The following is a 12723-nucleotide window of genomic DNA, read 5'->3' on the forward strand; positions in this document are numbered from 1 at the left end:
AACATATACATGCATACGTACATTCATATATACATACGTGTGTGCATGTATATATATATATATATATATATATATACACGTGTGTGCATGTATATATATATATATATATATATATATATATACGTGTGTGCATATATATATATATATATATATATATATATATATATATATATATATATACGTGTGTGCATATATATATATATATATATATATACGTGTGTGCATGTATATATATATATATATATATATATATATATAACGTGAGTTTTCGTTTGGGATCTCTCGAAGTAACTTCTCTTAGAATATGGTTCCGTCTCCGTATCAATCGCGTCTTGTTCCCATCACCGCCGCTACCAGTAACCACCACCACCACCATCAACAACAACAACCACAACCACAACCACAACAACAGCAGGCAAAGGCGAACCTACAGCAGCATATTCGGAAAAGCACTTACTGAATGTCTTGGATGAATTTTGTCTTCTTCTTTGCTACATGACGCTAAAACTTGATTTATACATACATGTTAGCTGGTGCCATGGATAAAGAACAGTCGCCCCTCTCAGAGACCAGCAGTTTTCTCGTTAGCGGTGGGTTGCTTTTATTAAATTCCACATGAATTTAGTACGACCTCTTCCTTGCATCAGATGATAGGACCATTTATTAGACTTACATCCAAAGCAGTCGTTTAAAACGCCTGGTAAGAGATATGTATATATATATATGTGTGTGTCTGTGTGTTGTGTATGTGTATATATATATATATATATATATTTGTGGATATGTATATGTAATATATAATTCTTATTATTTTAATTTCAAAGCACAAAGACGTATTTTAATTTTTCGAAATAAGAAAAGAAAAAGAAAGACAAGACATACATGCAGGTGCTTGGTGTGTGTGTGTGTGTGTGTGTGTGTAGATGCCACGATAGTCTTGTTCTTGTTAATTAATTTTTTTGTAAATTATTTGTTTAATTAATTGTCATGAATTGCTTAAGTTTTTATTGCTGTTGTTGTCGTTAATCAACGCTATGTATGTATGTAAGCATACATGAATGTGTGTGTGTATGTGTGTGTGTTTGCGTGTGTGTTTATTTTTACATTCTGTTCAACGAGTGTAGATTCTTAGAATCTTTGATTCCTTATGAATTCTTTAAGCCGCTGTTGTATTTTGTTTTTAATTTCGTTTCTGAGTCTACGAGAATACTATGGGGAAAGAGATAGACAGAGATAGATAGATAGACAGACTGACAGATAGACAGATATAGACAGATAGATAGATGGATAGATTCAAAGAGACAGAGAGAGACATAGAAGAGAGATACCATTATGTAGTTGAGATCGGCATAAAATATACTTGAATATTGCAAGTGATTTTTAGGATGCCATCAACTACTTCGCATCTGTGTACCCAGAAAATTAGTATATGATAATATTGATGATGCTAACACAAACATAGAAGAATTTCTGGTTTTTCAGTCTTTTTATCCTTGGCTAGCTCGACGAAAGAGTAACGTTTCTGGATTCGTTTTAAATTAGGAATCGAAGATGATGTATTATATTTAGGGTTGTTATTATTATTATTATTATTTCTTCATCCCTATCGACCTACGAAGACAAGAATTTGGCGATTCGGCCAAATGTACGAGCCATAAGGTCCGAGGTTACTGTCATTTTCTTTGGGTTTTTCACGAAATGTATTTCTCTTTGTTGCGGTTTATTTATTAATTAGGGATTTACAATTAGGGTTAATGGTTAAAATAAACACGAACACACGTACACAAATACATTAAAGATATTAACATTATTAGCTAACTCGGTAGAATAAGAGTTAAGTTCCAGAGCAAACTGTATTCACGACGCAGTTTCGACTCGCGGTTAAAATCATTCATTTCCATAACAAATCCTGGGACCTCTTTTTTTCTTCTTTTTTTAAAGTCTTACATGAACGTCACAAGATTCGCTTTTTTGTCCCACTCATCCCCCCGCCTCCTTTTAGAAGAAAAAAAAATCCGATATTATTAATAAATATTTTATATTTATTTATTATTTCAACAATATTGTTTCATAGAACTTGTTTAAGGAAAGAAAATAAGCGGCAGAAAATTCGTTCTATCGATCGAAAGACAGGCTCAACAATGAACCCATTAAAAATTAATTACATCCATGTTTAATTATTCCAAACTCGTCCAGATATTCCTTGTTTTGTTTTGTTTTGTTTTGTTCTCTTTTTCTTTCTTTCTTTTCTTTTTGCCAATTCTGCTTTACTTTATTATTATTGTTATTATTATTCTCCAAAGTCGTACACATTAATTCTCTTTACACTCGCAGTAATACGGTCTTTTCTTAATATTTCCCTTCCATCATCCTTTCATTTCATCTACTTGCCGCGCCGTTCTTCAGAAAATTTATTACTCCATAAATAAAAGTTCGTTTGTATTTCTGCTTAAATGGCAACTTTTAAAACAGTTTATATTGTCGTTGAACCACTCAACTAAAAGACAAAAAGCCACAACGGAATAAGAGATTATAAAATAAAATGGGGGAGGAAAAAAAAAAACCACTGACTACTCGTAAAGGATTGAATTATGTGACTAACTACCCTGTTTTAAACAAAACAAAAAATCGTATTAAGGGCCTGTAAATTTAGGGTTCATACCTTTTTTTTCGAGATTTAAGAACGACAATAAAAAATGTCCTTGCGAAAAACCAAAGAAATATTTATCAGTATTTGTCTTATCAAAGCTTTAATAAACAATTTAAATGAGGTGGTGGGGAAGCCGTTTCTTTTCTGTTCAAGTATATTAATCTCTCACTACTTCGACCGTCATTCGAAACCCGAACAAACTGTACGACTACTTGTTGAGCTATGGCCTTTTTAAATAACAATATATTTACATTATTGCCTTCCCCTTTTTAATATATATATTTTTCCCCCTTTTAGTTAATAGTACGACATAATAATAATATTAATAATACATTTATTTCATTTTTAAAATTCAATTCGCAAAGATATCTGTTATAATACACGTTAATTTTTTTTTCTTTATTAAATTGCATTAACGAATTGAAACGAACACACACACATATATACACATAAACACACATAAACATACACATAAACACACATATATACACATAAACACACATACAAACACACACACACAAATATATACGTAATTTTTATAAAAGAATGTATGTTTATAGGCGTATGAATATATATATATATATATATATATATATATATATATATATGTATGTATGTATATGTTTTATATATATATATAGGTGTGTATGCGTACGTATGTGTGTTTGTGTAACTATGTATATATCTATTTCTATATATACTCATACATACATATATGTGTGTGTATTTTGTAATGAGCATATTATGTGTATATATGTGTGTATATATGTATATATATATATATATATATATATATATATATTTACATATATATGTATGTATATGTGTATGTATATATATATCGTCATTGGACATATATATGTATATATATATATATATAAATACATATGTATATATATGTGTATGTATATATATATATCGTCATTGGACATATATATGTATATGTATATATATATAAATACATATGTATGTATATATATGTATATATATATATATAATTTCACAATAATTATTTTGTTAAGTACACTCGCATTTTTTAATATTTAGAATTCAATATAAATTGCTATTTTCTGTTTGTGGGAGGGATATTTTGATGTTTATTATGAAATATTCTTCTCTTTTTTTCTTTTCTTTTTTTTTTATTCCATTTGTCAAGAATGTAAAAACGTTATTTATTTATTTATTTTTGTATTTCCAATAAACAGAATATGCTGACTGCATACATTTCTAATTCACATAAAGGGTGAATGTATGTAGGTATGTAATCTGTGACTTTGTGTGTGTATGTGGGTATACGAGCTTGTACGTGTGTTTGTCGTTTGTGGATACGTCTGTCTATGTGTATATATAGTATGTATGCATGCGTATATGTATATGGGTGCGTGTATGTATGTGCATATATATATGTGTGTACGTGTATGTGTATGTGGGTATGTGTATGCATGCATGTATGTATGTATTTATGTGGGTAAGTGTATGTGTATGTATGTATATATATATGAGTATGTATGTATCTGTGTATGTGTTTATATGTATATGCATATGTATGTATGAATGTGTGTATGTATTTGTACGTATGTATGTATGTGTACGTTTGTATGTATGTATGTATGTATGGTTATATGTGTCTGTCTTTGAATATATATATATATGTGTGTGTATACATATATGCATCTGTAAATGTGTACAGTGTGTCTGTTTTTTGTGTATGCGTTATGTGTCTGTATGCATGTATGTATATGCATGTGTATATATGTATGCGTGCATGTATCCATTTGGATATATGTATATGCACCTATGTATATGAATATATATATATATATATATATATATATATATATATATATATATATATATATATACGTAGGCTCATGTAGATGTGTAAGTATGTGTATGTGTGTGACAAAATTGTTTATTTTTATAGTAAATAAATCATTTTAAATTTTTGTAATTAGCAAAAATTATACCCAATCAGTATAATACTTGAAATAAACACACACATATATACAAATACACACACACAGACACACACACACACACACATGCACACACACACACACTGCTGGTCTAAAAAAAATATAAATAAAAGGAAAAGAAAATTTAATGGTTGAAATCAAATGAAAATTTTAAAAAATAATTTTTATACAAAAATGTCTCTTTTAATGTTAGTCGAGAAATAAACACAGTTATATTAATAAAGAAACGAGCGAACGATGACGTCTCTACGTGGTCACTGTGATTGCTAGAAACCACAGCCGAATCTCACTGCAATTGCATACTGCTCTTACGTATAGGAAAGGGTTGCGTTGAATGAATAATGTAAGGCAAAAGACAAGTTCGTCACGTTTGGAATGTCTTTGATCTGAGATTTGCTCATTTACAGCCGAACTGCGGTTAAACGCAAAACGAGGGAGCCTCAACGTTGTCACTCGGCCTACTAGAAACAACAGCCAAATCAACTTCGAATCTAACAGTATCGTCTCAAATGTGGTCCCGAGTTCTTTGTATTCAATAAGATGAGATGGTCACGGCTGGATAACTCTGATCACGGGTCTGCTAAGTCAGGGCTGACCTGGAGTTGAACAACAACTATTCAAGCCATCGTGTGGACCTCTACATGGTTGCCTTGCTTGCTAAAACTAGCAGCCAAATATATTTCCAATCACACCTACCGCCTTTGAAAATTGAAGAACGTATGCGTTAGAGACTGTAAGTCTCAAATGTACAAGAAAGAAGGGATGGTTTCGGTTGGAATACCGTTGCTCCATAGGTTTACTCAACGCTGATTTGGGACTAAAACAGCCGCTAAGTGGTTGCTTCACCCAAAGAATGGGTGAAGTTGTCACAATTGGATTGTCTTTGATCATGGGCCGACTCAATCAAAGCTGATCTGGGATTAACCAGCCGCTGAGTGTACGCTCGACCGTGCTAGAAATAGCAGCCCAATCTCATCCAAATGGCACCGCATCGTTCGATAATGTAGTCTTGGATTCCCTGCACATAAAAAGGAAAAGGCACGATGGTCATGGCTGGAATGCCTTTGTTCATTTAATCCATTTAATCGAGACTGTCCAGGGATTAAACAGCTGCTAAGTGGTCATTCGACTTTGCTAGAAATAGCAACCAAATCTCCCTCAAATAACACTGCGCCGTTGGATAATGTGGTCTTGAATTTCCTGCACATAGGAAGGGAAAAGGTGAGATTGTCACAACTGGAACGCCTTTGATCATTGGTTTCCTCGGTCACCGCCAACCTAGTATTAAACAACAAACTATAGATTATTTTCAATTATCAAGTGATAAGACAGACGCATATTCAGACTTATATACCCCATTCTAAAGAATCTTGTTGGTATTTACCCGTTTTGTACCCTTAACAGAAGTGCAACTGCTAAACATAGCAATTCATTCCAGCGGTGACCATCCCGCTAGAATGATAGAAACGGTAGAACGTTGGACGAAACGCTTTGCGGCATTTGTTTGGATTCTGAGCTCAAATCCCGCTCAGGTCGACTACTCCTTGCATCCTCTCGGGGGTCGATAAAATAAAGTACCAGTTTAGTACCTGGATCGATATAATCGCCTAACCCCCTCTCCATTAAAACTGCAGGTCTTGTTTCTTCGGACAAAATGCTTAGCGGTATTTCTTCCGGCTCTTTACGTCCTGGGTTCGAATCGCGCCGAAATCAATTTCGCCTTTCATCATTTCGGGGTCGATGAAATAAGTAACAGTTTTAGCATTGTTGTCATTGTAATTGATTTACCCCCTCCTCCTTGAAATTGCTGGCCTTGTGCCAAAATTTGAAACCATTATTATTATTATTATTATTATTATTATTATTATTTTGTATATCTAGAATTACATTTTATCTCATATGTCCTTCATTATTAATGATGTAATGGTGCGACCTGAGGAGAATTTGGCTGTTATTTCTAGCAGGTCATGCGACTGAGTAACATCTCTCTCACTCTCTCTCCTTCTCTCTCCCCCCTCTCTCTCTCTCTCTCTCTCTCAGTGACTCCTAGCTCTCAGTCCCAACTGAACTGATAGACGTTTTTCATATCCAGCGAAGATGATTTGGTTGCTATTTCTAGTCGATCGTTCGATCTCGTTGGATTATAATATTATCGCTGTTGTTAAGTCCTAAAGACGTACCTTCCAGTCGAGACCACCCCATCTTATATATATATAGACTCTTTTGCTAACGTGTCCTTCCCTTTCCTCAAACGATGTCGAGTACTTCAGCTGCTATTTCTCAGCATGTCGAACAATCTTATTGCCTCATATTGTAATTGTGGTCGTTTAGTCCCACCTCAGCAAGACATCCTGCAGCAGAGAGCTGGAATCAACGATGCTTGTTCCCACCATGACCATCACGTCTTTATATTTTCCTGATATTTAAGACTACTTGCAATGTCCCATGTGATCTTCCATTTCTGTTAAACCAGAAAGGTTGTTATTTGAGTAAATTTGGTTAGTTGCCATTTCTAGCGCATCAAGTAGCTATCCAGAGTCTCTCATTTTTCTCTCCCTGCGTGTTGTCTTAAATACTCAAAATTTGAAATTGTATGTGTGTTTGTGTATATATCTGTGTGTGTGTGTGTATTTATGTGTATGTATGCTCGTGTGTGTATTTATGTGTATGTATGTGTGTGTGTATTTTTGTAAATGCATATATATATATATATATATATATATATATATATATATGCGTGTGTGTGTATTTTAGGCGTACGTGTGTGTATATATGTATGTGTATATATGTATGTGTGTGTGTGTATGTACATGAAAATGTGTGTTTGTGTTGTTATCTATGTGTAATGTATGCATGTGTGTAATATATGTGTACACATATACATATACACATTTATATATTTACATAAATGTATATATGTGTTGTGTGTATATATGTCTGTGTATCTGTGTGTGTGTGTAAATATGTATATCCATATATGCTTGCCTATATCTATGCATATACATACACAATTTTAAGGCGTTTCTTTCCATTTAAAAATAACTGGTTTTTATTTTTGAATTTAATTTTATGTATATATATATATATATATATATATATATATATATATATATATATATATATATATATATATATATATACATACATACACAGACATATATATATATATACTTATACGTGTGTATCTGGGTTTTTTTGTTGTTTGTTTTTTTTTATTTTCTTTCCCTTACCAATATTATAAGCATCATAAAAATTCATATGTAAAGTCTTTTTGTTTTATGAGTTTGTTGCCTGCGAAATAAGTATAGTTCGGCAATTTTACAATGGCAGGGTGGCGGAGATGTGGGTGGCGAATTGAAACGTTATACGGACTCTCTTTGTATTACATTCCATAAAGATCTTCTATTTCTAAATATCGATTTTAAGATTCTTTTTTTTTCAGGTTTTGTTTTTATCATTGTTTTTCAAATTTTTCAAAAAAAAAAATTTTTTTTTTTTTCTTTGCACTCGGTACATGAAGAAGGGGGAAAAAAATTTGTGGGAGGGAGGATGACGATAGGCAATTGCATACAGGCTATAATGTAGATGCTAGAGTGGCTGAGTGGTTAAGGAGTTTAGGTTCCAATCCTGAAATCATGGGTTCAATCCCACTGCATGGTATCTTGGGCAAATGTCCTTTTTTTTTTTTGTGCTGTAGTTGCAATTTGATCCAAGCTTTGTCAAAGAAACTAAATGAAGCAGAAACTGCAAGGAAGCTTCTTGGATAGAATTGTACGTTTTAATTTCAAAGTTTGGCCCTGTCAAATCACTGCATCATACAAATTAAGGATATATATGGCTATGGAATATTCAGCCACTATTATGTTAATTCAATGAGCAAGTAACAATTGAATATATATTGCTGAAATCAACAGGGATCCATTTTATAAATTCCGATCTGTAAATTTAATGGGACAGAGGACAAAACAAATCTCAATGTCTAACTTGAACTCAATACCACTGAAAGAACCAAAAAGGCCGATTAAGCATGGCTGTGTGGTTAAGAACCTCACTTTGCAACCATGCTGTTGTGGGTTCAATTCCACTATGTGGTAGCTATGTAGGCAGTTGTTGGCTGTTATAGTCCCAGGCCAGCCAATGCCTTGTGAGTGAATTTGGTAAACAGAAATTGTGAAGAATCCATCATGTGTGTGTGTGTGTGTGTGTGTGTGTGTATAGCCTTGTGTGCATGTATATGGCCTTGTGTGTGTATATGACCTTGTGTGTATGTTTGTCCCCACCACTTCTTGACAAGTGGTAGTTTGTTTACGTCCCCATGATTTAGCAGTTTGGCAAAAGAGATTGATAGAATAAGTAGCAGGCTTGAAAAAAAAACTACTAGGGCACATTTGTTCAAGTGTACCCTTCGAGACAATGCCCTAGCATGGCCACAGTCCAGTGACTGAAACAAGTAAAAGATTAAAGATTAATGATAGTCAATGCACTCCAAAATATCTGGTGGAATGAATGACCTAAGTTGACCTCAGCAGAGGCTAAACTCAACGTTAAAATTACCAAAAAGTCATAGGGTATAATTAACCAGTGGAATCTTTTATTTCTTAGTTGGGATGAAGGACAAAGCTGGCACCTTTGGAAATTGAAATTGAAAGATCCAAAAAATGATGGATATAACTAAGTTGACCTTAAAATGAAAGGATTGGCTTTAGGAAGGGCATCCAACCATAGAAACCATGCCAAATTAGACTGGAACCTGATGCAGCTTACCAGTTTTCAGTCAAACCGTCCAACCCATGCCAGCATGGACAGTGGACATTAAATGATGATGATGATGATGACGGACAGTTTGATTCCGCTGGAATATGAACTTAAAACAAAAAAGCCTGAAATGTTGATGTGTATAGACAATGGTGGAGGTAGTGGTTGTGATGGTGGTAGTGGTAGCATGAAGGCACATGTTTTAGGGGTTAGGGTATACGGCTCACAGTCATAAGGTTGTGAGTTCAATTTTCGGCAGTGCACTATGCCCTTCAGCAAGACACTTTATTTCAAGCCACCCCAATCCACTCAGCCCGCAAAAGTTAGTTCTACCTGTATCTCAAAGGGCCAGCCTTGTCACATTCCGTGTCATACTGAATCCCCCACCTGAGAACTACATTAAGGGTACATGTGTCTGTGGAGTGCTCAGCCACTTGCATGTTAATGTCACAAATTGCTTATTCTATTGATCGTGTCAACGGGAACCCTCATCATCATAACTGACAGACCCCCCCCCCAGTTCAGCAGTGGCGGCTAATATTCCAACTGAACCAAAGAAACTTGTTTCCATTGGTTTTCGAAATTGCTGATTGTATCTTCCAGCTGCAACTTCTGTGGTCTCAGACTCAACACTCAGTGCACAAGCCTGCTCAAATTCCCAGTGCCTTCTTTAGAATTTTCTGTGAGAAAATTAGTTTTCGTTTATGAATATTTCAGGTGACAAACGGCTTCAGGAACAAATTAAATTTGTAAACCAAGGTTCTCCTATATTTATATATATATATATATATATATATATATATATATATATATATATATATATACATATATATATATACTTTGGGTATGGTAGATGAGTTCAGCAAAAAATTTAGATTCAGATGAATATGGTACTTAAGTTAAGGCACCAGAATTTAGTATGGTATTATTCATACAATTTCAAAGTAAGGTGATTAAAATCAAAATAAGCAACAAGGATATCCAGGATATCCTTGTTGCTTATTTTCATTATATATATATATATATATATATATATATATATATATATATATAAAGGAAAAAAAGGTAAAGATAAACTTCAGTCATTCATGACCATGGGATTGCACCTAGAAAGTTACCCTCTGAGGCACAAGTCTAGGCAAGGTTGTTTATGGAAGTCACCCGTGCCTACCAGCTACTCCTCTCCATGCTACTGATGTTATCCAAGGGACAAGCAAAGGGGCCGATACAGCTTGGCACCAGTGACGTCACAACTCATTTCATGTCGCAACATGAAATAAAGTGTCTTGTTGAAGAATACAACACACAGTCTGGTCTGAGAATCAAACTCACTGCCTCGTGATTGTGAGCCTGATGCTCTAACCACTGAGCCAAGCACCTTATATATGTATATATATATATCTTGTGTGAGTATATACCCTTGTCTTGACATCACATGACGGCTGTAAATGAGCATCACCATCATACAAGCAGGGTTGTTCATTTCTAACTTTGTGCCAAAGAAAGAAATCATTTATATCCAAATTAGCCCTTCTCCGTTGATCTCCAGATCAACTTTGATTGAGCAAGACTTGTAATCAAAGATATTCTGGCCTTGACCATTCAATGGTGTGCCTTTATTTTAACTTTAATGACGCCAGGCTGTGATTTGAGGGACATTTGATTGCTACTTCCTGGAAGTTGACCAGCTGCATAGAGGCAACTATATTGCTTTTTCCTATTAAGACTCAACCTCAGCTTTACAATTTCTTCTGGTAGGATAAAATAAAAATAGAGATTTTGTGCAGGATATTTACAATTTGAGTAAATGGTCCCAATTATATTACTGGTACAATTATTTAATTAGTCTTTCCGAAGGGATGAAAAAGGAAAAGCAGTGATTACAAACTATATATCATTGATGAATATTTGTAATTGCGTATATGGGTATAAAAGTGTGTGTGTATGTGTGTGTGTTTAAGTCACAATATATGGATTCGAGTAATTTGTGATAAGTCCTCATAAAATGTACCATTCTACTAAATATATAGAACGTATAGTACGATACAAGAGAAAATGATAAGTTACGAAAGAATTTGTTGTAAGATTAGAATTTTTTTTATTGTCAAATAAAATATCCTGAAACTATTTCCCTGTCATATGTGACTTTATACAAAATTGATATAAACAGCACATTGCAATGGTTCACCATTTGACTGATATTTGTCCTCATCTTGTTTGTTGTTAACATAATGTTTCGGCTGATATACCTTCCAGCCTTCATCAGGTGTCTGGAGGAAATGTCGAACCTGGGTTCTCATTCCTAAGGTATTTTCAGTGTTATTATTATTAATATTATTATTCAGGTCACTACCTGGAATTGAACTCGGAATCTTGGGGTTAGTAGCCCGCGCTCTTAACCACTACACCATATCTCACTAAATATGATTAGGGTGTTAAAAAACACCTACATTGCTAGAAATAAGAGCTAAAATGCTCTAATAATGTAGTTAATGCACATGAATGAAGACATGTGCACTAACAGGAACCATAAATGTCTGAAAAATGCTGACTGAGAATTCTTAAGACTGACATCAGTTTTGGCAATTTCCGTTGCCCTCATCAGTCATATCTATCCCCCTATCATAGTTTGGTGAAGGCGCATGGCTCAGTGGTTAGAGCATCGAGCTTACAATCGTGAGGTTGTGAGTTCGATTCCCAGACCGGGCTGCGTGCTGTGTTCTTGAGCAAGACACTTTATTTCACGTAGAAATGAGTTGCGACATCACTGGTGCCAAGCTGTATCGGTCTTTGCCTTTGTCTTGAACAACATTGGTGGCATGGAGAGGGGAGGCTGGTATGCACGGGCGACTGTTGGCCTTCCATAATCAACCTTGTCTGGACTTGTACCTCTGAGGGTAAGCCCATGGTCATGAATGACCAAAGGAGGTCACCTTCACTCTTTATTATAGTTTGGTCTCTCATGACTTGGCGCTAAGCTACTTCTTTCAATACTACTCCCCATCTCTTTACATTCTGAGTTCACATTCCACCGAGGTCAACTTTGTCCTTTGTGCTTTTGAGGTCGATACAAGAAGTACCACATGAGCACCATGGTCAATGTAATCGACTTACTCTCGACCCCACAATTGCTGGCCTTGTGCCAAATATTGAAACTAAGATAGACACACACATGTGTGTGTGTGTGTAGGCATGTTTTATGTTATGTACATAGATGTATGTGTGTATATATGAATATATATATATATATATATATATATATATATATGTATGTATGACTATAGGTGTGTGGTTAGGAAATTTGTTTTACAGCCAGCTAATTTTGGGTTCAATCCCAGTGCA

The 12723-nt window shown here is 34.4% G+C and overlaps 1 protein-coding gene across 8 annotated transcripts in view; it reads left to right on the top strand.

Moving 5' to 3' along the window:
- Positions 1 to 12723, top strand: part of LOC106873239 (plexin-B) — a 287941-nt gene that overhangs the window by 6119 nt on the left and 269099 nt on the right. The window contains exon 1 of one of the 8 annotated variants that reach the window (XM_089363459.1): positions 256 to 700. The exons of 4 other annotated variants lie outside the window; for them this stretch is intronic. The gene's annotated coding sequence lies outside the window, so the exon portion shown is untranslated. Of the gene's footprint in view, positions 1 to 255; positions 701 to 12723 lie in introns of those variants that run through there. 3 more of the 8 variants (XM_014920511.3, XM_089363454.1, XM_089363461.1) reach the window with 3 other exon arrangements.

This window comes from Octopus bimaculoides, chromosome 15 (assembly GCF_046866305.1).
Source record: "Octopus bimaculoides isolate indiv1 chromosome 15, ASM4686630v1, whole genome shotgun sequence".
Lineage (NCBI taxonomy): Eukaryota > Metazoa > Mollusca > Cephalopoda > Octopoda > Octopodidae > Octopus > Octopus bimaculoides.